Source organism: Crinia signifera, unplaced genomic scaffold (assembly GCF_055691185.1).
Source record: "Crinia signifera unplaced genomic scaffold, ASM5569118v1 HAP2_SCAFFOLD_488, whole genome shotgun sequence".
NCBI classification, from domain to species: Eukaryota; Metazoa; Chordata; class Amphibia; order Anura; family Myobatrachidae; genus Crinia; species Crinia signifera.
The window spans coordinates 26,519-50,418 of NW_028142381.1; the positions used below are offsets into that span (position 1 = coordinate 26,519).

Here is a 23,900-nt window from a genome sequence, read left to right on the forward strand (position 1 = left end):
ACTGTACCTGTGAAACACCTGATAGGTGCCTCCCTCCTCAGCCACGCCCCCTCTCCCCACACCGCTATGTATTCTGTATACTGTACCTATGACACACCTGATAGGTGCCTCCCTCCTCAGCCACGCCCCCTCTCCCCACACCGCTATGTATTTTGTATACTGTACCTGTGACACACCTGATAGGTGCCTCCCTCCTCAGCCACACCCCCTCTCCCCACACCGCTATGTATTATGTATACTGTACCTGTGACACACCTGATAGGTGCATCCCTTCTTCTCAGCCACGCCCCCTCTCCCCACACCGCTATGTATTCTGTATACTGTACCTGTGACACAACCCCTCTCCCCACACTGCTATGTATTATGTATACTGTACCTGTGACACACCTGATAGGTGCCTCCCTCCTTTTCCTCAGCCACGCCCCCTCTCCCCACACTGCTATGTATTATGTATACTGTAACTGTGACACACCTGATAGGTTCCTCCCTCCTCAGCCACGCCCCCTCTCCCCACACCTCTATGTATTCTGTGTACTGTACCTGTGACACACCTGATAGGTGCCTCCCTCCTCAGCCACGCCCCCTCTCCCCACACCGCTATGTATTTTGTATACTGTACCTGTGACACACCTGATAGGTGCCTCCCTCCTCAGCCACGCCCCCTCTCCCCACACCGCTATGTATTCTGTATACTGTACCTGTGACACACCTGATAGTTGCCTCCCTTCTTATCCTCAGCCACGCCCCCTCTCCCCACACTGCTATGTATTCTGTATACTGTACCTGTGACACACCTGATAGGTGCCTCCCTCCTCAGCCACGCCCCCTCTCCCCACACCGTTATGTATTCTGTATACTGTACCTGTGACACACCTGATAAGTGCCTCCCTCCTCAGCTACGCCCCCTCTCCCCACACCGCTATGTATTCTGTACACTGTACCTGTGACACACCTGATAGGTGCCTCCCTTCTTATCCTCAGCCACGCCCCCTCTCCCCACACCGCTATGTATTCTGTATACTGTACCTGTGACACACCTGATAGGTGCCTCCCTTCTTTTCCTCAGCCACGCCCCCTCTCCCCACACCGCTATGTATTCTGTATACTGTACCTGTGACACACCTGATAGGTGCCTCCCTCCTCAGCCACGCCCCCTCTCCCCACACCGCTATGTATTCTGTATACTGTACCTGTGACACTCCTGATAGGGGCCTCCCTCCTCAGCCACGCCCCCTCTCCCCACACCGCTATGTATTCTGTATACTGTACCTGTGACACACCTGATAGGTGCCTCCCTTCTTTTCCTCAGCCACGCCCCCTCTCCCCACACCGCTATGTATTCTGTATACGGTACCTGTGACACACCTGATAGGTGCCTCCCTCCTCAGCCATGCCCCCTCTCCCCACACCGCTATGTATTCTGTATACTGTACCTGTGACACACCTGATAGGTGCCTCCCTTCTTTTCCTCAGCCACACCCCCTCCCCCCACACCACTATGTATTCTGTATACTGTACCTGTGACACACCTTAAAGGTGCCTCCCTCCTCAGCCACGCCCCCTGTCCCCACACCTCTATGTATTCTGTATACTGTACCTGTGACACACCTTATAGGTGCCTCCCTCCTCAGCCACGCCCCCTCTCCCCACACCTCTATGTATTCTGTATACTGTACCTGTGACACACCTTATAGGTGCCTCCCTTCTTATCCTCAGCCACGTCCCCTCTCCCCACACCTCTATGTATACTGTACCTGTGACACACCTTATAGGTGCCTCCCTTCTTTTCTTCAGCCATGCCCCCTCTCCCCACACCGCTATGTATGATGTATACTGTACCTGTGGCACACCTTATAGGTGCCTCCCTCTTCAGCCACGCCCCCTCTCCCCACACCGCTATGTATTCTGTATACTGTACCTGTGACACACCTGATAGGTGCCTCCCTTCTTATCCTCAGCCACACCCCCTCCCCCCACACCGCTATGTATTCTGTATACTGTACCTGTGACACACCTTATAGGTGCCTCCCTCCTCAGCCACACCCCCTCTCCCCACACCTCTATGTATTCTGTATACTGTACCTGTGACACACCTGATAGGTGCATCCCTCCTCAGCCACGCCCCCTCTCCCCACACCGCTATGTATTTTGTATACTGTACCTGTGACACACCTGATAGGTGCCTCCCTCCTCAGCCACGCCCCCTCTCCCCACACCGCTATGTATTATGTATACTGTACCTGTGACACACCTGATAGGTGCCTCCCTCTTCAGCCACGCCCCCTCTCCCCACACCTCTATGTATTCTGTATACTGTACCTGTGACACACCTTATAGGTGCCTCCCTTCTTATGCTCAGCCACGCCCCCTCTCCCCACACCTCTATGTATTCTGTATACTGTACCTGTGGCACAACTTATAGGTGCCTCCCTTCTTATCCTCAGCCACGCCCCCTCTCCCCACACTGCTATGTATTCTGTATACTGTACCTGTGACACACCTTATAGGTGCCTCCCTTCTTATGCTCAGCCACGCCCCCTCTCCCCACACCTCTATGTATTCTGTATACTGTACCTGTGGCACACCTTATAGGTGCCTCCCTTCTCAGCCACGCCCCCTCTGCCCACACCACTATGTATTCTGTATACTGTACCTGTGACACACCTGATAGGTGCCTCCCTCCTCAACCACGCCCCCTCTCCCCACACCACTATGTATTCTGTATACTGTACCTGTGACACACCTGATAGGTGCCTCCCTCCTCAGCCACGCCTCCTCTCCCCACACCTCTATGTATACTGTGCCTGTGACACACCTGATAGGTGCCTCCCTCAGCCACGCCCCCTCTCCCCACACCGCTATGTATTATGTATACTGTACCTGTGACACACTTGATAGGTGCCTCCCTCCTAAGCCACGCCCCCTCTCCCCACACCGCTATGTATTCTGTATACTGTACCTGTGACACACCTGATAGGTGCCTCCCTTCTTATCCTCAGCCACGCCCCCTCTCCCCACACCGATATGTATTCTGTATACTGTACCTGTGACACACCTGATAGGTGCCTCCCTCCTCAACCACGCCCCCTCTCCCCACACCGCTATGTATTCTGTATACTGTACCTGTGACACGCCTGATAGGTGCCTCCCTCCTCAGCCACGCCCCCTCTCCCCACACCGCTATGTATACTGTACCTGTGACACACCTGATAGGGGCCTCCCTCCTTAGCCACGCCCTCTCTCCCCACACCGCTATGTATTCTGTATACTGTACCTGTGAAACACCTGATAGGTGCCTCCCTTTTTTTCCTCAGCCACGCCCCCTCTCCCCACACCGCTATGTATTCTGTATACTGTACCTGTGACACACCTGATAGGTGCCTCCCTCCTCAACCACGCCCCCTCTCCCCACACCGCTATGTATTCTGTATACTGTACCTGTGACACGCCTGATAGGTGCCTCCCTCCTCAGCCACGCCCCCTCTCCCCACACCTCTATGTATTCTGTATACTGTACCTGTGACACACCTGATAGGTGCCTCTCTCCTTTTTCTCAGCCACGCCCCCTCTCCCCACACCTCTATGTATTCTGTATACTGTACCTGTGACACACCTGATAGGTGCCTCTCTCCTTTTTCTCAGCCACGCCCCCTCTCCCCACACAGCTATGTTTTCTGTATACTGTACCTGTGACACACCTGATAGGTGCCTCCCTCCTCAGCCACGCCCCCTCTCCCCACACCGCTATGTATTCTGTATACTGTACCTGTGACACGCCTGATAGGTGCCTCCCTCCTCAGCCACGCCCCCTCTCCCCACACCTCTATGTATTCTGTATACTGTACCTGTGACACACCTGATAGGTGCCTCCCTTCTTTTCCTCAGCCACGCCCCCTCTCCCCACACCGCTATGTATTCTGTATACTGTACCTGTGACACACCTGATAGGTGCCTCCCTCCTCAGCCACGCCCCCTCTCCCCACACCGCTATGTATACTGTACCTGTGACACACCTGATAGGGGCCTCCCTTCTTAGCCACGCCCCCTCTCCCCACACCGCTATGTATTCTGTATACTGTACCTGTGACACACCTGATAGGTGCCTCCCTCCTCAGCCACGCCCCCTCTCCCCACACCGCTATGTATACTGTACCTGTGACACACCTGATAGGGGCCTCCCTCCTCAGCCACGCCCTCTCTCCCCACACCGCTATGTATTCTGTATACTGTACCTGTGAAACACCTGATAGGTGCCTCCCTTCTTTTCCTCAGCCACGCCCCCTCTCCCCACACCGCTATGTATTCTGTATACTGTACCTGTGACACACCTTATAGGTGCCTCCCTTCTTTTCCTCAGCCATGCCCCCTCTCCCCACACCTCTATGTATTCTGTATACTGTACCTGTGACACACCTGATAGGTGCCTCCCTCCTCAACCACGCCCCCTCTCCCCACACCGCTATGTATTCTGTATACTGTACCTGTGACACGCCTGATAGGTTCCTCCCTCCTCAGCCACGCCCCCTCTCCCCACACCTCTATGTATTCTGTATACTGTACCTGTGACACACCTGATAGGTGCCTCTCTCCTTTTTCTCAGCCACGCCCCCTCTCCCCACACCTCTATGTATTCTGTATACTGTACCTGTGACACACCTGATAGGTGCCTCTCTCCTTTTTCTCAGCCACGCCCCCTCTCCCCACACAGCTATGTTTTCTGTATACTGTACCTGTGACACACCTGATAGGTGCCTCCCTCCTCAGCCACGCCCCCTCTCCCCACACCGCTATGTATTCTGTATACTGTACCTGTGACACACCTGATAGGTACCTCCCTCAGACACGCCCCCTCTCCCCACACCGCTATGTATTCTGTATACTGTACCTGTGACACACCTGATAGGGGCCTCCCTCCTCAGCCACGCCCCCTCTCCCCACACCGCTATGTATTCTGTATACTGTACCTGTGACACACCTGGTAGGTGCCTTTCTCCTCAGCCACGCCCCCTCTCCCCACACCGCTATGTATTCTGTATACTGTACCTGTGACACACCTGATAGGTGCCTCCCTCCTCAGCCACGCCCCCTCTCCCCACACCGCTATGTATTCTGTATACTGTACCTGTGACATACCTGATAGGTGCCTTCCTCCTCAGCCACGCCCCCTCTCCCCACACCGCTATGTATTCTGTATACTGTACCTGTGACACACCTGATAGGTGCCTCCCTCCTCAGCCACGCCCCCTCTCCCCACACCGCTATGTATTCTGTATACTGTACCTGTGACACACCTGATAGGTACCTCCCTCAGACACGCCCCCTCTCCCCACACCGCTATGTATTCTGTATACTGTACCTGTGACACACCTGATAGGGGCCTCCCTCCTCAGCCACGCCCCCTCTCCCCACACCGCTATGTATTCTGTATACTGTACCTGTGACATACCTGATAGGTGCCTCCCTCCTCAGCCACGCCCCCTCTCCCCACACCGCTATGTATTCTGTACCTGTGACACACCTGATAGGTGCCTCCCTTCTTTTCCTCAGCCACGCCCCCTCTCCCCACACCGCTATGTATTCTGTACCTGTGACACACCTGATAGGTGCCTCCCTTCTTTTCCTCAGCCACGCCTTCCTCACCGCAGAATGTCATCTCCAGCGTGAACGAGACCTCCCTCATGTTAGAGTGGTCTTCACCGAGAGACTCAGGAGGCCGCGAGGATCTTGTCTACAACATCATCTGCAAGAGCTGTGGATCGGGGCGAGGAGCTTGCACTCGTTGTGGAGATAATGTACAGTTTGCCCCACGCCAGCTGGGTCTGGCGGAGCCCAGGGTATATATCAGCGACCTGCTGGCTCACACTCAGTACACATTCGAGATCCAGGCTGTGAATGGAGTTACCGACCAGAGCCCATACTCGCCACAGTTCGCCTCTGTCAATATCACCACCAATCAGGCAGGTGAGTGTACATGGCTGGTGCAGTGATAGGCTGGTGTAGTGTACATGACTGTGGCAGTGATAGGCTGGTGTAGTGTACATGACTGTGGCAGTGATAGGCTGGTGCAGTGTACATGGCTGCGGCAGTGATAGGCTGGTGTAGTGATAGGCTGGTGTAGTGTACATGGCTGGTGCAGTGATAGGCTGGTGTAGTGTACATGGCTGCGGCAGTGATAGGCTGGTGTAGTGTACATGGCTGCGGCAGTGATAGGCTGGTGCAGTGATAGGCTGGTGTAGTGATAGGCTGGTGTAGTGATAGGCTGGTGTAGTGTACATGGCTGTGGCAGTGATAGGCTGGTGCAGTGTACATGGCTGCGGCAGTGATAGGCTGGTGTAGTGTACATGGCTGTGGCAGTGATAGGCTGGTGTAGTGTACATGGCTGGTGCAGTGAAAGGCTGGTGCAGTGTAGATGGCTGTGGCAGTGATAGGCTGGTGTAGTGTACATGGCTGGTGTAGTGTACATGGCTGGTGTAGTGATAGGCTGGTGTAGTGATAGGCTGGTGTAGTGTACATGGCTGTGGCAGTGATAGGCTGGTGCAGTGTACATGGCTGCGGCAGTGATAGGCTGGTGTAGTGTACATGGCTGGTGCAGTGATAGGCTGGTGCGGTGTAGCGCTATCTGTATACAGAGGAAAGCAGCGCAGTGTTGTCAATGGCTGGCACATATAGGAACGTGTGAGAGTGCAGAGCGCGGTAGGTGTACAGTCAGTAGTTGTGCTGCTTCCCTGCGGAGCTGACAGACCCGTATCTGGTGTGTGTATCTTGTGCTCCGCATATAGGAACGTGTGAGAGTGCAGAGCACGATAGGCTGCGGGCTGTGTGTGTGTATGTGGTTAGGGTTATAGGCTGTGGGGTGTGTGTATGGTTAGGGTTATAGGCTGCGGGGTGTGTGTATGGTTAGGGTTATAGGCTGCGGGCTGTGTGTGTATAGTTAGGGTTATAGGCTGCGGGGTGTGTGTATGGTTAGGGTTATAGGCTGCGGGATGTGTGTGTATGGTTTGGGTTATAGGCTGCGGGATGTGTGTGTATGGTTAGGGTTATATTCTGCGGGATGTGTGTGTATGGTTAGGGTTATAGGCTGCGGGATGTGTGTATGGTTAGGGTTATAGGCTGCGGTGTGTGTGGTTAGGGTTATAGGCTGCGGGGTGTGTGTATAGTTAGGGTTATAGGCTGCGGGGGGTGTGTATGGTTAGGGTTATAGGCTGAGGGGTGTGTGTACGGTTAGGGTTATAAGCTGCGGGGTGTGTGTATGGTTAGGGTTATAGACTGCGGGTGTGTGTACGGTTATGGTTATAGACTGCGGGGTGTGTGTACGGTTAGGGTTATAGACTGCGGGGTGTGTGTATGGTTAGGGTTATAGACTGCGGGGTGTGTGTATGGTTAGGGTTATAGGCTGCGGGGTGTGTGTATGGTTAGGGTTATAGACTGCGGGGTGTGTGTATGGTTAATGTTATAGACTGCGGGGTATGTGTATGGTTAGGGTTATAGGCTGTGGGGTGTGTGTATGGTTAGGGTTATAGACTGCAGGGTGTGTGTATGGTTAGGGTTATAGGCTGCGGTGTGTGTGTATGGTTAGGGTTATAGGCTGCGGGGTGTGTGTATGGTTAGGGTTATAGGCTGCGGGGTGTGTGTATGGTTAGGGTTATAGGCTGCGGGGTGTGTGTACGGTTATTATTATAGGCTGCGGGGTGTGTGTATTGTTATGGTTATATGCTGCGGGGTGTGTGTGTATGGTTAGGGTTATAGGCTGCAGGGTGTGTGTATGGTTAGGGTTATAGGCTGCGGGATGTGTGTGTATGGTTAGGGTTATAGGCTGCGGGGTGTGTGTATGGTTAGGGTTATAGGCTGCGGGGTGTGTGTATGGTTAGGGTTATAGGCTGCGGGATGTGTGTGTATGGTTAGGGTTATATTCTGCGGGATGTGTGTGTATGGTTAGGGTTATAGGCTGCGGGATGTGTGTGCATGGTTAGGGTTATAGACTGCGGGGTGTGTGTATGGTTAGGGTTATAGACTGCGGTGTGTGTGTATGGTTAGGGTTATAGGCTGCGGGGTGTGTGTGTATGGTTAATGTTATAGACTGCGGGGTATGTGTATGGTTAGGGTTATAGGCTGTGGGGTGTGTGTATGGTTAGGGTTATAGACTGCAGGGTGTGTGTATGGTTAGGGTTATAGGCTGCGGTGTGTGTGTATGGTTAGGGTTATAGGCTGCGGGGTGTGTGTATGGTTAGGGTTATAGGCTGCGGGGTGTGTGTATGGTTAGGGTTATAGGCTGCGGGGTGTGTGTACGGTTATTGTTATAGGCTGCGGGGTGTGTGTATTGTTATGGTTATAGGCTGCGGGGTGTGTGTATGGTTAGGGTTACAGGCTGCGGTGTGTGTGTACGGTTAGGGTTATAGGCTGCGGGGTGTGTGTATGGTTAGGGTTATAGGCTGCGGGGTGTGTGAATGGTTAGGGTTATAGACTGCGGGGTATGTGTGTGGTTAGGGTTATAAGCTGCGGGGTGTGTGTGTATGGTTAGGGTTATAGGCTGCGGGGTGTGTGTGTATGGTTAGGGTTACAGGCTGCGGTGTGTGTGTACGGTTAGGGTTATAGGCTGCGGGGTGTGTGTATGGTTAGGGTTATAGGCTGGGGGGTGTGTGTATGGTTAGGGTTATAGGCTGCGGGGTGTGTGTATGGTTAGGGTTATAGGCTGCGGGGTGTGTGTATGGTTAGGGTTATAGGCTGCGGGGTATGTGTGTGGTTAGGGTTATAGGCTGCGGGGTGTGTGTGTATGGTTAGGGTTATAGGCTGCGGGGTGTGTGTATGGTTAGGGTTATAGGCTGCCGGCTGTGTGTGTATGGTTAGGGTTATAGGCTGCGGGGTGTGTGTATGGTTAGGTTTATAAGCTGCGGGGTGTGTGTATGGTTAGGGTTATAGGCTGCGGGGTGTGTGTGTGGCTAGGGTTATAGACTGCAGGGTGTGTGTATGGTTAGGGTTATAGACTGCGGGGTATGTGTGTGGTTAGGGTTATAGGCTGCGGTGTGTGTGTACGGTTAGGGTTATAGGCTGCGGGGTGTGTGTATGGTTAGGGTTATAGGCTGCGGGGTGTGTGAATGGTTAGGGTTATAGACTGCGGGGTATGTGTGTGGTTAGGGTTATAGGCTGCAGGGTGTGTGTGTATGGTTAGGGTTATAGGCTGCGGGGTGTGTGTGTGTATGGTTAGGGTTATAGGCTGTGGGGTGTGTGTATGGTTAGGGTTATAGGCTGCGGGGTTTGTGTGTGTGTGGCTAGGGTTATAGACTGCAGGGTGTGTGTATGGTTAGGGTTATAGGCTGCAGGGTGTGTGTATGGTTAGGGTTATAGGCTGCGGTGTGTGTGTGTGTGTATGGTTAGGGTTATAGGCTGCGGGGTGTGTGTATGGTTAGGGTTATAGGCTGCGGGGTGTGTGTATGGTTAGTGTTATAGGCTGCGGGGTGTGTGTATGGTTAGGGTTATAGGCTGTGGGGTGTGTGTATGGTTAGGGTTATAGGCTGCGGGGTTTGTGTGTGCATGGTTAGGGTTATAGGCTGCGGGGTGTGTGTATGGTTAGGGTTATAGGCTGCGGGGTTTGTGTGTGCATGGTTAGGGTTATAGGCTGTGGGGTGTGTGTATGGTTAGGGTTATAGGCTGCGGGGTGTGTGTGTGGTTAGGGTTATAGGCTGCGGGGTGTGTGTATGGTTAGGGTTTAGGCTGCGGGGGGTGTGTATGGTTAGGGTTATAGGCTGCGGGGTGTGTGTGTGGTTAGGGTTATAGGCTGCGGGGTGTGTGCATGGTTAGGGTTATAGGCTGCGGGGTGTGTGTGTGTGGTTAGGGTTATAGGCTGCGGGGTGTGTGCATGGTTAGGGTTATAGGCTGTGGGATGTGTGTGTGTTTAGGGTTATAGGCTGCGGGCTGTGTATAGTTAGGGTTATAGGCTGCGGGGTGTGTGTATGGTTAGGGTTAGGCTGCGGGGGGTGTGTGTGTATGGTTAGGGTTATAGGCTGCGGTGTGTGTATAGTTAGGGTTATAGGCTGCGGGGTGTGTGTATGGTTAGGGTTATAGGCTGTGGGGGGTGTGTGTATGGTTAGGGTTATAGGCTGCGAGGGGGGGGGGGTATGGTTAGTGTTACAGGCTGCGGGGGGGGGGGGTATGGTTAGTGTTATAGGCTGCGGGGTGTGTGTGTGTATGGTTAGGGTTATAGACTGCGGGGTGTGTGTACGGTTAGGGTTATAGGCTGCGGGCTGTGTGTGTATGGTTAGGGTTATAGACTGCAGGGTGTGTGTATGGTTAGTGTTATAGGCTGCGGGGTGTGTGTATGGTTAGGGTTATAGGCTGTGGGGGGTGTGTGTATGGTTAGGGTTATAGGCTGCGGGGGGGGGGGGTATGGTTAGTGTTATAGGCTGCGGGGTGTGTGTATGGTTAGTGTTATAGGCTGCGGGGTGTGTGTATGGTTAGGGTTATAGGCTGTGGGGGGTGTGTGTATGGTTAGGGTTATAGGCTGCGGGGGGGGGGGGTATGGTTAGTGTTAAAGGCTGCGGGGGGTGTGTGTATGGTTAGGGTTATAGGCTGCGGGGTGTGTGTATGGTTAGGGTTATAGGCTGTGGGGGGTGTGTGTATGGTTAGGGTTATAGGCTGCGGGGTGTGTGTATGGTTAGGGTTATAGGCTGCAGGGTGTGTGTATGGTTAGTGTTATAGGCTGCGGGGTGTGTGTGTATGGTTAGGGTTATAGGCTGCGGGGTGTGTGTGTGGTTAGGGTTATAGGCTGCGGGGTGTGTGTATGGTTAGGGTTATAGGCTGCAGGGTGTGTGTGTGTGTATGGTTAGGTTTATAGGCTGCGGTGTGTGTATAGTTAGGGTTATAGGCTGCGGGGTGTGTGTAAAGTTAGGGTTATAGGCTGCGGGGTGTGTATATGGTTAGGGTTATAGGCTGCGGGGTGTGTGTATGGTTAGGGTTATAGGCTGCGGGGTGTGTGTGTATGGTTAGGGTTATAGGCTGCGGGGTGTGTGTGTATGGTTAGGGTTATAGGCTGCGGGGTGTGTGTATGGTTAGGGTTATAGGCTGCGGGGTGTGTGTATGGTTAGGGTTATAGGCTGCGGGGTGTGTGTATGGTTAGGGTTATAGACTGCGGGGTGTGTGTATGGTTAGGGTTATAGGCTGCGGGGGGTGTGTACGGTTAGGGTTATAGGCTGCGGGGTGTGTGTATGGTTAGGGTTATAGACTGCGGGGTGTGTGTATGGTTAGGGTTATAGGCTGCGGGGTGTGTGTATAGTTAGGGTTATAGGCTGCGGGGTGTGTATATGGTTAGGGTTATAGGCTGCGGGGTGTGTGTGTATGGTTAGGGTTATAGGCTGCGGGGTGTGTGTGTATGGTTAGGGTTATAGGCTGCGGGGTGTGTGTATGGTTAGGGTTATAGGCTGCGGGGTGTGTGTATGGTTAGGGTTATAGGCTGCGGGGTGTGTGTATGGTTAGGGTTATAGACTGCGGGGTGTGTGTGTGGTTAGGGTTATAGGCTGCGGGGTGTGTGTACGGTTAGGGTTAGGCTGCGGGGTGTGTGTATGGTTAGGTTTATAAGCTTCGGGGTGTGTGTGTGCATGGTTAGGGTTATAGGCTTCGGGGTGTGTGTATGGTTAGGTTTATAAGCTGCGGGGTGTGTGTGTGCATGGTTAGGGTTATAGGCTTCGGGGTGTGTGTATGGTTAGGGTTATAGGCTGCGGGGTGTGTGTGTATGGTTAGGGTTATAGGCTGCGGGGTTTGTGCGTGTATGGTTTGGGTTATAGGCTGCAGGGGGGGGGTGTGTATGGTTTGGGTTATAGGCTGCGGGGTGTGTGTGTGTGCATGGTTAGGGTTATAGGCTGCGGGATGTGTGTGTATGGTTAGGGTTATAGGCTGCGGGATGTGTGTGTATGGTTAGGGTTATAGGCTGCGGGATGTGTGTGTATGATTAGGGTTATAGGCTGCGGGATGTGTGTGTATGGTTAGGGTTATAGGCTGTGGGATGTGTGTGCATGGTTAGGGTTATAGGCTGCGGTGTGTGTGTGTGTGGTTAGGGTTATAGGCTGCGGGATGTGTGTGTATGGTTAGGGTTATAGGCTGTGGGGTGTGTGTGTATGGGTAGAGTTATAATCTCTGTACAGCGCTGCGGAATATGTGTGCGCTATATAATAGCTGGTAATAATAGTCTCTGTACAGCGCTGTGGAATATGTGTTCGCTATATAATAACTGGTAATAATAGTCTCTGTACAGCGCTGTGGAATATGTGTGCGCTATATAATAACTGGTAATAATATTCTCTGTACAGCGCTGCGGAATATGTGTTCGCTATATAATAACTGGTAATATTAGTCTCTGTACAGCGCTGCGGAATATGTGTGCGCTATATAATAACTGGTAATAATATTCTCTGTACAGCGCTGTGGAGTATGTGTGCGCTATATAATAACTGGTAATAATAGTCTCTGTACAGCGATGTGGAATATGTGTGCGCTATATAATAACTGGTAATAATATTCTCTGTACAGCGCTGCGGAATATGTGTGCGCTATATAATAACTGGTAATAATATTCTCAGTACAGCGCTGTGGAATATGTGTGCGCTATATAATAACTGGTAATAATAGTCTCTGTACAGCGCTGCGGAATATGTGTGCGCTATATAATAACTGGTAATAATAGTCACTGTACAGCGCTGCGGAATATGTGTGCGCTATATAATAACTGGTAATAATAGTCTCTGTACCGTGCTGCGGAATATGTGTGCGCTATATAATAACTGGTAATAATATTCTCTGTACAGCGCTGCGGAATATGTGTGCTATATACTGTAATAACTGGTAATAATAGTCTCTGTACAGCACTGTGGAATATGTGTGCGCTATATAATAACTGGTAATAATATTCTCTGTACAGCGCTGCGGAATATGTGTGTGCTATATAATAACTGGTAATAATCTCTGTACAGCGCTGCGGAATATGTGTGCGCTATATAATAACTGGTAATAATAGTCTCTGTACAGCGCTGTGGAATATGTTTGTGCTATATAATAACTGGTGATAATAGTCTCTGTACAGTGCTGCGGAATATGTGTGCGCTATATAATAACTGGTAATAATAATCTCTGTACAGCGCTGTGGAATATGTGTGCGCTATATAATAGCTGGTAATAATAATCTCTGTACAGCGCTGTGGAATATGTGTGCACTATATAAATAACTGGTAATAATATTCTCTGTACAGCGCTGTGTAATATATGTGCGCTATATAATAACTGGTAATAATATTCTCTGTACATTGCTGCGGAATATGTGTGCACTATATAATAACTGGTAATAATAGTCTCTGTACAGCGCTGCGGAATATGTGTGTGCTATATAATAACTGGTAATAATATTCTCTGTACAGCGCTGCGGAATATGTGTGCGCTATATAATAACTGGTAATAATATTCTCTGTACAGCGCTGCAGAATATGTGTGCGCTATATAATAACTGGTAATAATATTCTCTGTACAGCGCTGTGGAATATGTGTGCGCTATATAATAACTGGTAATAATAGTCTCTGTACAGCGCTGCGGAATATGTGTGCGCTATATAATAACTGGTAATAATAGTCTCTGTACAGCGCTGCGGAATATGTGTGCGCTATATAATAACTGGTAATAATAATCTCTGTACAGCGCTGTGGAATATATGTGTGCTATATAAGAACTGGTGATAATAGTCTCTGTACAGCGCTGCGGAATATGTGTGCGCTATATAATAACTGGTAATAATAGTCTCTGTACAGCGCTGCGGAATGTGTGTGCGCTATATAATAACTGGTAATAATAGTCTCTGTACAGCGCTGTGGAATATGTGTGTGCTATATAATAACTGGTAATAATAGTCTCTGTACAGCGCTGCAGAATATGTGTGCGCTATATAATAACTGGTAATAATAGTCTCTGTACAGCGCTGTGGAATATGTGTGCACTATATAATAACTGGTAATAATCTCTGTACAGCGCTATGGAATATGTGTGCGCTATATAATAACTGGTAATAATAGTCTCTGTACAGCGCTGCAGAATATGTGTGCGCTATATAATAACTGGTAATAATAGTCTGTACAGCGCTGCGGAATATGTGTGCGCTATATAATAACTGGTAATAATAATCTCTGTACATCGCTGCGGAATATGTGTGCGCTATAGAATAACTGGTAATAATAGTCTCTGTACAGCGCTGCGGAATATGTGTGCGCTATATAATAACTGGTAATAATAGTCTCTGTACAGCGCTGCGGAATATGTGTGCGCTATATAAGAAACTGTTAATAAATAAATAATTTACCTCTCCACAACCTCATGCTCATGCAGATCCAACTGCAATACATTAGGTTGTTATTGCTTACCCATCGGCTCCCGCACAGAAGTGTGCCAGTATCGAGGGGATTAACACTCAGGCCAGCACCGCTAGCACTGGTCTCCTCTCCACTCCGTGTATGGCAATGAGCAGCCTGAGAGGAGGTGCTCCCCCTACAGGCCCAGCCTATTAGTATGATGCAGCTGCTGAGCTAGTATACCACTGCTCACTCTCCTCCTGTCTCAGCTCGCCGGGCAGGTGCCGGCGCCCACACAGACTCCGCTGGTGCTCGCTCCCCCAAGCGGCAGCAGGGTCTGCCTTACATTAGCTATGCCACTGACTGCGGGGGCTACGTCACCCCACCATCGTATATTGTGGGGTCCGCGTCACACCCATCCTGTCCTGCAGGGTCTGCGTCCCCCCCCCACCATCCTATACCATAGGGCTGCATCATCCCCCGTCCTATACTGCGGGGTCTGTGCCATTCCCCCCGTTCCCCCATCCTATACTGCGCGGTCTGTGCCAGGCCCCCCCCCCCCCCATCCTATACTTCGGGGTCTGCGCCACCCCCCGTCCTATACTGCGAGGTCTGTGCCAGCCCCTCCCCCCCCTTCATGCTATACTTCGGGGTCTGCGCCACCCCCCGTCCTATACTGTGGGGTCTGCATCACTCCCACCTCCTATACTGCGACATCTGCATCACCCCCATCCTGTCATCCTATACTGTGGTGGCTGACCTAGTGGCCTTGACCCAGTTGGGTTCTGTGCTCTATATGTGATGCTCAGTGGTGCACCCCAGAGTAACAAGTTTATCTGGAAGACACGGGGGGAGAGAAAGCAACTCGGGTGGGGTGCACTCTAAGTCCCCTATTAAAATTATTCTGATGGAATTAGTATTTTTATAGTTTTTTGGTTTTTATCTGCTTGTGCATAAATTAAATTATATGTAAATACTATGCAAAATTGTGAGAGAATAATGATACATACTATAAACTAACACATTGCTGTGTGCTTTTGTTATACATATTTCCTGCAAATATATATTCTACAAAATACATACTGGTATCATTAATACCCCGCCTGTCTGTCAAATTTCTTCCAAAGGATGACCATCATATACCCCATCAATCATACACCATTGATGTTGTGGGTGTCACTTAAATAAGTGATAAGGGTCTAATCATTGGTCAAAGAAAATGACATAAACAGACAACCAAAGTATTTCCACCAATCTATATTTACATATATACAATATCTGCCTCGATCCAATTCTCCCTATGTGAAGAAACTGCACATATTGCCCTTGTTATACTCTGTGTAATTGCACATGTTGGATGGTAAAATTGTATCAATCTGTCAATCAGTAACACACTCTGAAGGTGATACTCCTACAATTAGCAACAAACTGCAACTTTCTTTCTCAATTAGGAAGGTGGCCTGGTAATCTCTGCCCACTGATCTCAATTAGGCAGGTGGCCTGGTAATCTCTGCCCACTGATCTCAATAGGCAGGTGGCCTGGTAATCTCTGCCCACTGATCTCAATTAGGCAGGTGGCCTGGTAATCTCTGCCCACTGATCTCAATTAGGCAGGTGGCCTTGTAATCTCTGCCCACTGATCTCAATAGGCAGGTGGCCTGGTAATCTCTGCCCACTGATTTTATTAGGCAGGTGGCCTGGTTATCTCTGCCCACTGATCTCAATAGGCAGGTGGCCTGGTAATCTCTGCCCACTGATCTCAATAGGCAGGTGGCCTGGTAATCTCTGCCCACTGATCTCAATAGGCACAAATATTCACTGTTTAATCAGATGATGATTTGCCACATACCTGACTACATAGGTAATCACTGAATGTTCACAAATGTGCAAGAGCCGATCACGTGGGTGCTCACGTGACCCGCTGTTCATCTCCGTTCTGCTGGCTGTAACTGGTAACCGGACCCCTCCTGAGTCCACGGCTAGCCGTCATACAGGCTGCCGCTGGCTCGGAGTAGGACAACGGTCCTTTTCAAGTCTCTTCATTTTAAAATAGCTGATTTGTTGTTCTGCCCTCCTGTGCATATAGTGGTGTGCCTGTTAAGACTGCCGGCGGTTGCGAGTGCAGGTGGACAGGTGCTATATTAATCAATTGATATCTGACATGCACTCTTTTGGAATAGCGGACTATTTACTGTGAGAGGCAGTTATATTTGACGAGTGTACAGCCGTTTATCTACCATTGTCCATATACATATTGCACATTTGTGAACATTCGGTGATTACCTATGTAGTCAGGTATGTGGCAAATCATCATCTGATTAAACAGAGAATATTTGTGCCTATTGAGATCAGTGGGCAGAGATTACCAGGCCACCTGCCTATTGAGATCAGTGGGCAGAGATTACCAGGCCACCTGCCTAATTGAGATCAGTGGGCAGAGATTACCAGGCCACCTGCCTAATTGAGATCAGTGGGCAGAGATTACCAGGCCACCTGCCTAATTGAGATCAGTGGGCAGAGATTACCAGGCCACCTGCCTATTGAGATCAGTGGGCAGAGATTACCAGGCCACCTGCCTAATTGAGATCAGTGGGCAGAGATTACCAGGCCACCTGCCTATTGAGATCAGTGGGCAGAGATTACCAGGCCACCTGCCTAATTGAGATCAGTGGGCAGAGATTACCAGGCCACCTGCCTATTGAGATCAGTGGGCAGAGATTACCAGGCCACCTGCCTAATTGAGATCAGTGGGCAGAGATTACCAGGCCACCTGCCTATTGAGATCAGTGGGCAGAGATTACCAGGCCACCTGCCTATTGAGATCAGTGGGCAGAGATTACCAGGCCACCTTCCTAATTGAGAAAGAAAGTTGCAGTTTGTTGCTAATTGTAGGAGTATCACGTTCAGAGTGTGTTATGTGGGGTACACACCAGGACGACCACCGTCGTTCACGACCGATAGACGACCATGGAACGATTTCCCTTGGACTTCCCGGGAGCTCCCAGGCAGTCCCCAGCAAACGATTAGCAAAAATTGTGTTTTTTTGCGGAACGATCTAGATCCGATCCCGATGCGCCCGCGATGGTCGTTAAGACGGTCGGATCGCTGGTTTTTGGTTTTTTTGCAAGAACACATGCGACCGTCGTCAGATGGGCCTTTGAAATTTGAATGAAGGGGCTGGACTAGCAGAGGGGGAGGACTAGCAGAGGGGGATAGGAATAGCAGCAGCCATTTTAAACCAGTGTATTTCTGCTTTGTTACTAGTGAGGCTTGGTTTATACCTGCTGAACGCTGGACATAGCTATTTACACATTACTTTGTTTTGCCTGCCATTACAAAGTGTCTTTTAACCCTGCACTATGGAGAATGCAGTGATGGGTAGTCACCAGCAACAGTACCTGCTCTATTATGCAGTTTTGAAGCTCAGGCGTCAGAGAGCCCAGCGCAGGAGAGAAAGATCATGCTGGACAAAGCAGTGGCTACTTCAGCGTCAGACTCGTTCGCACATGCCACTGCTCAGGGACATCAGGGAGAATAACCCAGACGATTTCCGTAACTTCTTGAGGATGGATGATGCCACATTCCAGGAATTGCTGCGTCTGGTGACTCCCCACATCGAGAAGCAGGATACCAAGTATCGCATGGCTATCCCTGCTGAGGAACGGCTGGTGGTCACCCTGAGGTTTCTGGCGACAGGACGGTCTCTTGCTGACCTAAAGTTTGGATCCCTCATCTCCCCGCAAGCTTTGGGCCTCATCATCCCGGAGACCTGCAAAGCCATTGTGAAGGTGCTGCAGTACCAGTATTGCAAGGTAAGGATGAAATATACACTGTACACTTTATTGTGCAAACAAAATATTTTTATTTATAATTTAGGCCTAGGACAGAAACAGGTTTTTTAGGCCTTTCATGGTTAAAACATGTAAAATAGTAAATAGATTGTGTCAACAAAAATATATTATAATACCATATATAAAAGATATTGTACAAAAACACACACTATATATAAAGATTTAAGTATGTATGACCCAGTTTAAACTTTCCCAATAAGTACGGGCTACTGTGTGGCAGAGGATGTCTGCCGCAGATAAGTAAAGGCTGCGGCCCACATGGCGCATGGCGCAGATGCAATGGTCCCGGCCCCATTGATGTGCGCCATACGCCATGTGAGCAGTGGCCATCACATACCTGCAGCTGAGACCATGTCTGCCGCACAGTACCCCATACTATTGGTAAAGACAAAAGGGCAATAAATGGAGTTTGCTATCCAGATTGAGGAGAATCCTGTTCTCCCTCTGGTAATGCAGGTACAGGTAGCAGCATATAAAAAAACAAAAAACACACTCTGGTAACTTCTGGAACAGGCACTTACAACAGTAGGGATAAGGTACTGTGTGGCAGAGGATGTCTGCTGCAGATATGTAAAGGCTGCGGCCCACATGGCGCATGGCGCAGATGCAATGGCCCCCGCCCCATTGATGTGCGCCATACACCATGTGAGCAGTGGCCATCACATACCTGCAGCTGAGACCATGTCTTCGGCACAGTACCCCATACTATTGGCAAAGAAAAAAGGGCAATAAATGGAGTTTGCTATCCAGATTGAGGAGAATCCTGTTCTCCCTCTGGTAATGCAGGTACAGGTAGCAGCATATATGTAGAAAACCAAGACAAAACACACTCTGGTAACTTCTGGAACATGCCCTTACAACAGTAGGGATAAGGTACTGTGCGGCAGAGGATGTCTGCTGCAGATATGTAAAGGCTGCGGCCCACATGGCGCATGGCGCAGATGCAATGGCCCCCGCCCCATTGATGTGCGCCATACGCCATGTGAGCAGTGGCCATCACATACCTGCAGCCGAGACCATGTCTGCCGCACAGTACCCCATACTATTGGCAAAGAAAAAAGGGCAATAAATGGAGTTTGCTATCCAGATTGAGGAGAATCCTGTTCTCCCTCTGGTAATGCAGGTACAGGTAGCAGCATATAAATAAACAAAAATACACACTGTGGCCCTTGTGTGGCAGAGGATGTCTGCTGCAGATATGTAAAGGCTGCGGCCCACATGGCGCATGGCGCAGATGCAATGGTCCCGGCCCCATTGATGTGCGCCATACGCCATGTGAGCAGTGGCCATCACATACCTGCAGCTGAGACCATGTCGATGGTAAATGATAAAGTAGCCTATTTTTTAAGACAGATCCTCAAAAACAGGACACTCTGGATCTTCTATCAGTAAAGAACTGTAGAATTGACGGTACTGGGGGGGTTGAGAAGGCTGTGTAGGTGTTGACTGGGTATGTGTTGGAATTGTGCTCGACTGGCCTGCTACGGTGGCAGGCGGAGTAGGCACTGGTGATTCTAATGACAGTGGTGTGTCTGGTGCACTACCAATGCCAACTATTTTAGTGCCACTGTTGAGATACCCTAAACTGCCATTATACACCAACTCCATGCATAACTTTTCAAAAGTAAGTTGCTGGTCAGGAGCCATGTTGCGAACACACTCTGCCACATAAGTGAAGTAGTTGTCATGTTTGTCCGGGTTTCTTTGCAGGACTTGATGTGCCCGCATCATAAATTCTTCATGTGCCGCTGCTTCTCCTTTTTTTCCTTTGCCACGCATTTTTTTGGCACGGGGGAGTGGTGGAGTGGGTTCCAGGGTGGGTGGCGGAGTGCGTGCCGGAGTAGGAACTTCGTTAGATGTGCATGCATTCTCAGATAGGACAGATAGGTCTGGGGTTGCAGGTGGGTAGTCACCAAGCTGTAAAAAAATTGAACATGTTTACTAATCAATTCTATTTACTTCTAATTTCAGTTCCCTACCAGCGTGAATGAATGGAAAGTCATCGCAGAGGAGTTTGAACAGCGATGGAACTTCCCAAATTGCGGTGGAGCCATTGATGGCAAACATGTCCGCATAGCCCAGCCTATCAATAGTGGTTCCTACTATTTTAATTACAAGGGCTATTTTAGCATTGTACTAATGGCTGTGGTGAATGCCAACTATGAGTTTATCTTCCTGGATGTAGGAAGGAATGGCCGTGCATCGGATGGTGGCACTTTCAAGGACACAAAGTTCTACGAAAGGCTCATAGCGAACACCCTTCACTTGCCGTCTGTCCAGGAAACTAAACAGGGGCTTAACTTTGTTTTTGTGGCTGACGAGGCTTTTGGCCTGCACGAGCATGTCATGAAGCCATATGCGCAAAGGGGCCTGAACCATGACAAAAGGATCTTTAACTACAGGCTATCCAGGGCACGGCGTGTTGTGGAAAATGCTTTTGGCATCCTGGCAAGCCGGTTTCGCATTTTTCACACTGCCATTAACCTGAGGGTGGACAAAATTGACTGGGTTGTCACGGCGTGCTGTGTCCTGCACAATTTGCTCCGCAGAAAAGCCACACAGCAAAGGGCTACAGGCACAGCACTCCAAGAAGACCAAGAACTGCCAGAGGAGGTAGTGCAGATATCCTCCTTGCAAACCCCAACACAACGCTACACAGGGAGTGCACGAGCCAAACAGGTGAGGGAAGAGTACATGGCCTACTTTAATGGGGAGGGCGCTGTGGATTGGCAGGAGGAATCAATTAGATAGCCAAAAAAATAGACTCACCGATGCAGACTGCGAATTCTCCTCCTCCTCCTGCGCCGTGACTTCTTGGTTTTCCTGTTCGACCATAAGGACTACTCCTGTCCTCATCGACTCCTGGCTGAGGGTGAATGTCAACCGGTCATAGTACCAGAGCGATGTTTGATACATCTCGTCGACTCCAGCACCAGACTTCTTTGCAGCCTCCATCTTCTTGTGTTCCTTTAAGAACACCGTGCGCATATTCTGGATGCGTTTCCTCACCCATTCAACATTGGCCTCTGGATGAAATGGAAGACTGTAGCGTGCCAACTCCTCCAAGGCTTGGTTTCTTTTAATTTTGTTTGAATACTCCTTGGATTTGGTTCTCCACAGGCATTCGTGTGTACGATATTTTTCAATAAACCCTTCCAAAAACTCTTGTTCCTTTGCGTTGGACATTGGGACTGTAAAAAGATAAAACCATTTTAGTTGTTATAGTTATACCCATGTTTTGTTTCATATTTAAATTTTTATAGTTATAGTTACCAGTTTACCTAGTTCTTATGTTTTAAGTATTTAAAATGTTAATAAACTTTTATGAAAACCACTATACATTTTATTGTGCAGATTGCTATTCACACACACAGGTGAATGGGGCCTAGCAGAGAGGAGTGCATGGAATACTGCAATGGTGGACAATGGTTTATGTATATATATCTATATATACACAAACACACACACACAGGTGAATGGGGCCTAGCAGAGAGGAGTGCTTGGAATACTGCAATGGTGGACAATGGTTTATGTATATATATCTATATATACACAAACACACACACACAGGTGAATGGGGCCTAGCAGAGAGGAGTGCTTGGAATACTGCAATGGTGGACAATGGTTTATGTATATATATCTATATATACACAAACACACACACACAGGTGAATGGGGCCTAGCAGAGAGGAGTGCTTGGAATACTGCAATGGTGGACAATGGTTTATGTATATATATCTATATATACACAAACACACACACACAGGTGAATGGGGCCTAGCAGAGAGGAGTGCTTGGAATACTGCAATGGTGGACATTGGTTATATGTATACACACAGACATGGGGCCCACCCAAAAAAAACAGTGACATGGTCGGGTGCACGGTTGCCAAACCAGTGCTTTATACACACTATATACATTGGTGGCAACAGTGGGCATGCATAGAAGAGCATTGGGAGTGCAAACATACCAGGTTGTTGTTCTGGGAGATGAGACAAGAAGGAGAGTCCAACTGCTGCGCCAGCGCTGTTTGCTATGTGGAAAAACATGGCGCCGGGGGAGTGTTTAGGAAATGCCACTCAAATAGGCTGGATCAAACGACGGACGCACCGACGGACGGACGACGGAGGCGGCAAAAAACACTCACGATCTGCATACGATTGACGGTCGGTCGGCCTGGGATTGACGGATCCTACCTGCAGCACGTAGGACCAAAGATGCGACCAAACGAGCGGCGTGAACGCGCATTTGATCGGAATCGGATCAAATAAATGTCAAAAACACACGATAGTACATACAATCTGCATACAACCGGTCGGAATTGGATCTAAATTGACAGAATCGTGCCCTAGTCGTCCTGGTGTGTACCCAGCATTACTGATTGACAGATTGATACAATTTTACCATCCAACATGTGCAATTACAAAGAGTATAACAAGGGCAATATGTGCAGTTTCTTCACATAAGGAGAATTGGATCGAGGCAGATTTTGTATATATGTAAATATAGATTGGTGGAAATACTTTGTCTGTTTATGTCATTTTCTTTGACCAATGATTAAGATGCTACACTGCAACAATGGATGTCATCGGACTGTGCCGGCCAGTGACGCCGCCAGCAGATCCCACCTACCGCCTTGTCACCATAACAACACTCGTCCGATATGTTTATTAAATGAATTTTAGGAGATTGTTTGTTACAGGGATTGTTTCCCTATAGGTGTTTGCTGCCCCGTAGCTAGGGTGACCAACTCATCCCTTTAATCCGGGACACATATTAATTACACAGGTTCTGTGGCAGTTTAAAACCAGGTGAAAGCCAGCCACAGAACCTGTGTCATTATTATGTGTCCTGGATTAAAGGGATGAGTTGGTCACCCTACCCGTAGCTCCACAGTGTTGACTATCGGACGAGTGTTGTCATGGTGACGAGGCCGCAGGTGGGAGCTGCTGGCGGCGTCACTGGCCGGCACAGTCCGATGACGTTCACTGTTGCAGCGTAGCATCTTGAGTCCAGACATGAACTGTGTATGTGAAGTCACATCTCTCGCACAAAAGCAGCAGCTGAGATAAGAAGTCCCTTGTCTGCATTTCGGCTGTCGGGATTCCGGGGTCGGGATTCTGTACGCCGGGATCCCGACCTCCGGGATTCAATACTGAATCCCTATATAGCTCAGCACTGCACAGCGCTGTGTGCTGAGCTACCTATCAGGGCTGAGATAAGGACCACCCATTGCTGGTGCAAACACCGGCCCTGACTAGATTTATCATGCATGCCGGATATTAATCACCCGGCGCATCCCTATGGCCCCTACACACGGAGTAATGTCTGGTCATTTTATATCTGATCTAGTCAGACCGCATGAAAAATGGGCTGAAATGGCTTGGTGTGTAGGCCCCATTTCTCTCCATCTCTTAGGTGTCCATCTCTGAGATACTTCCTTCTCACAGGTGTCGAACTCTGATGGTACAGTACTCTTATCTCTCGGGTGTCCATCTCTGAGGTACTCCCATCTCTCAGGTGTCCATCACTGAGGTACTCCCATCTCTCGGGTGTCCATCTCTGACAGTATTCCCATCTCTCAGGTGTCCATCTCTGACAGTATTCCCATCTCTCAGGTGTCCATCTCTGACAGTATTCCATCTCTCGGGTGTCCATCTCTGACCGTATTCCCATCTCTCGGGTGTCCATCTCTGACAGTACTCCCATCTCTCGGGTGTCCATCTCTGACAG

At 49.7% G+C, this 23,900-nt stretch overlaps 1 pseudogene across 1 annotated transcript in view; it reads left to right on the forward strand.

Moving 5' to 3' along the window:
- The window catches only part of LOC146055567 (ephrin type-B receptor 2-like), a 73,517-nt pseudogene that overhangs the window by 26,125 nt on the left and 23,492 nt on the right, over positions 1–23,900 (forward strand). Inside the window, exon 3 of the transcript XR_014468767.1 lies at positions 5,626–5,961. The product of XR_014468767.1 is annotated as an ephrin type-B receptor 2-like (transcript). The remainder of the gene's footprint in view (positions 1–5,625; positions 5,962–23,900) is intronic.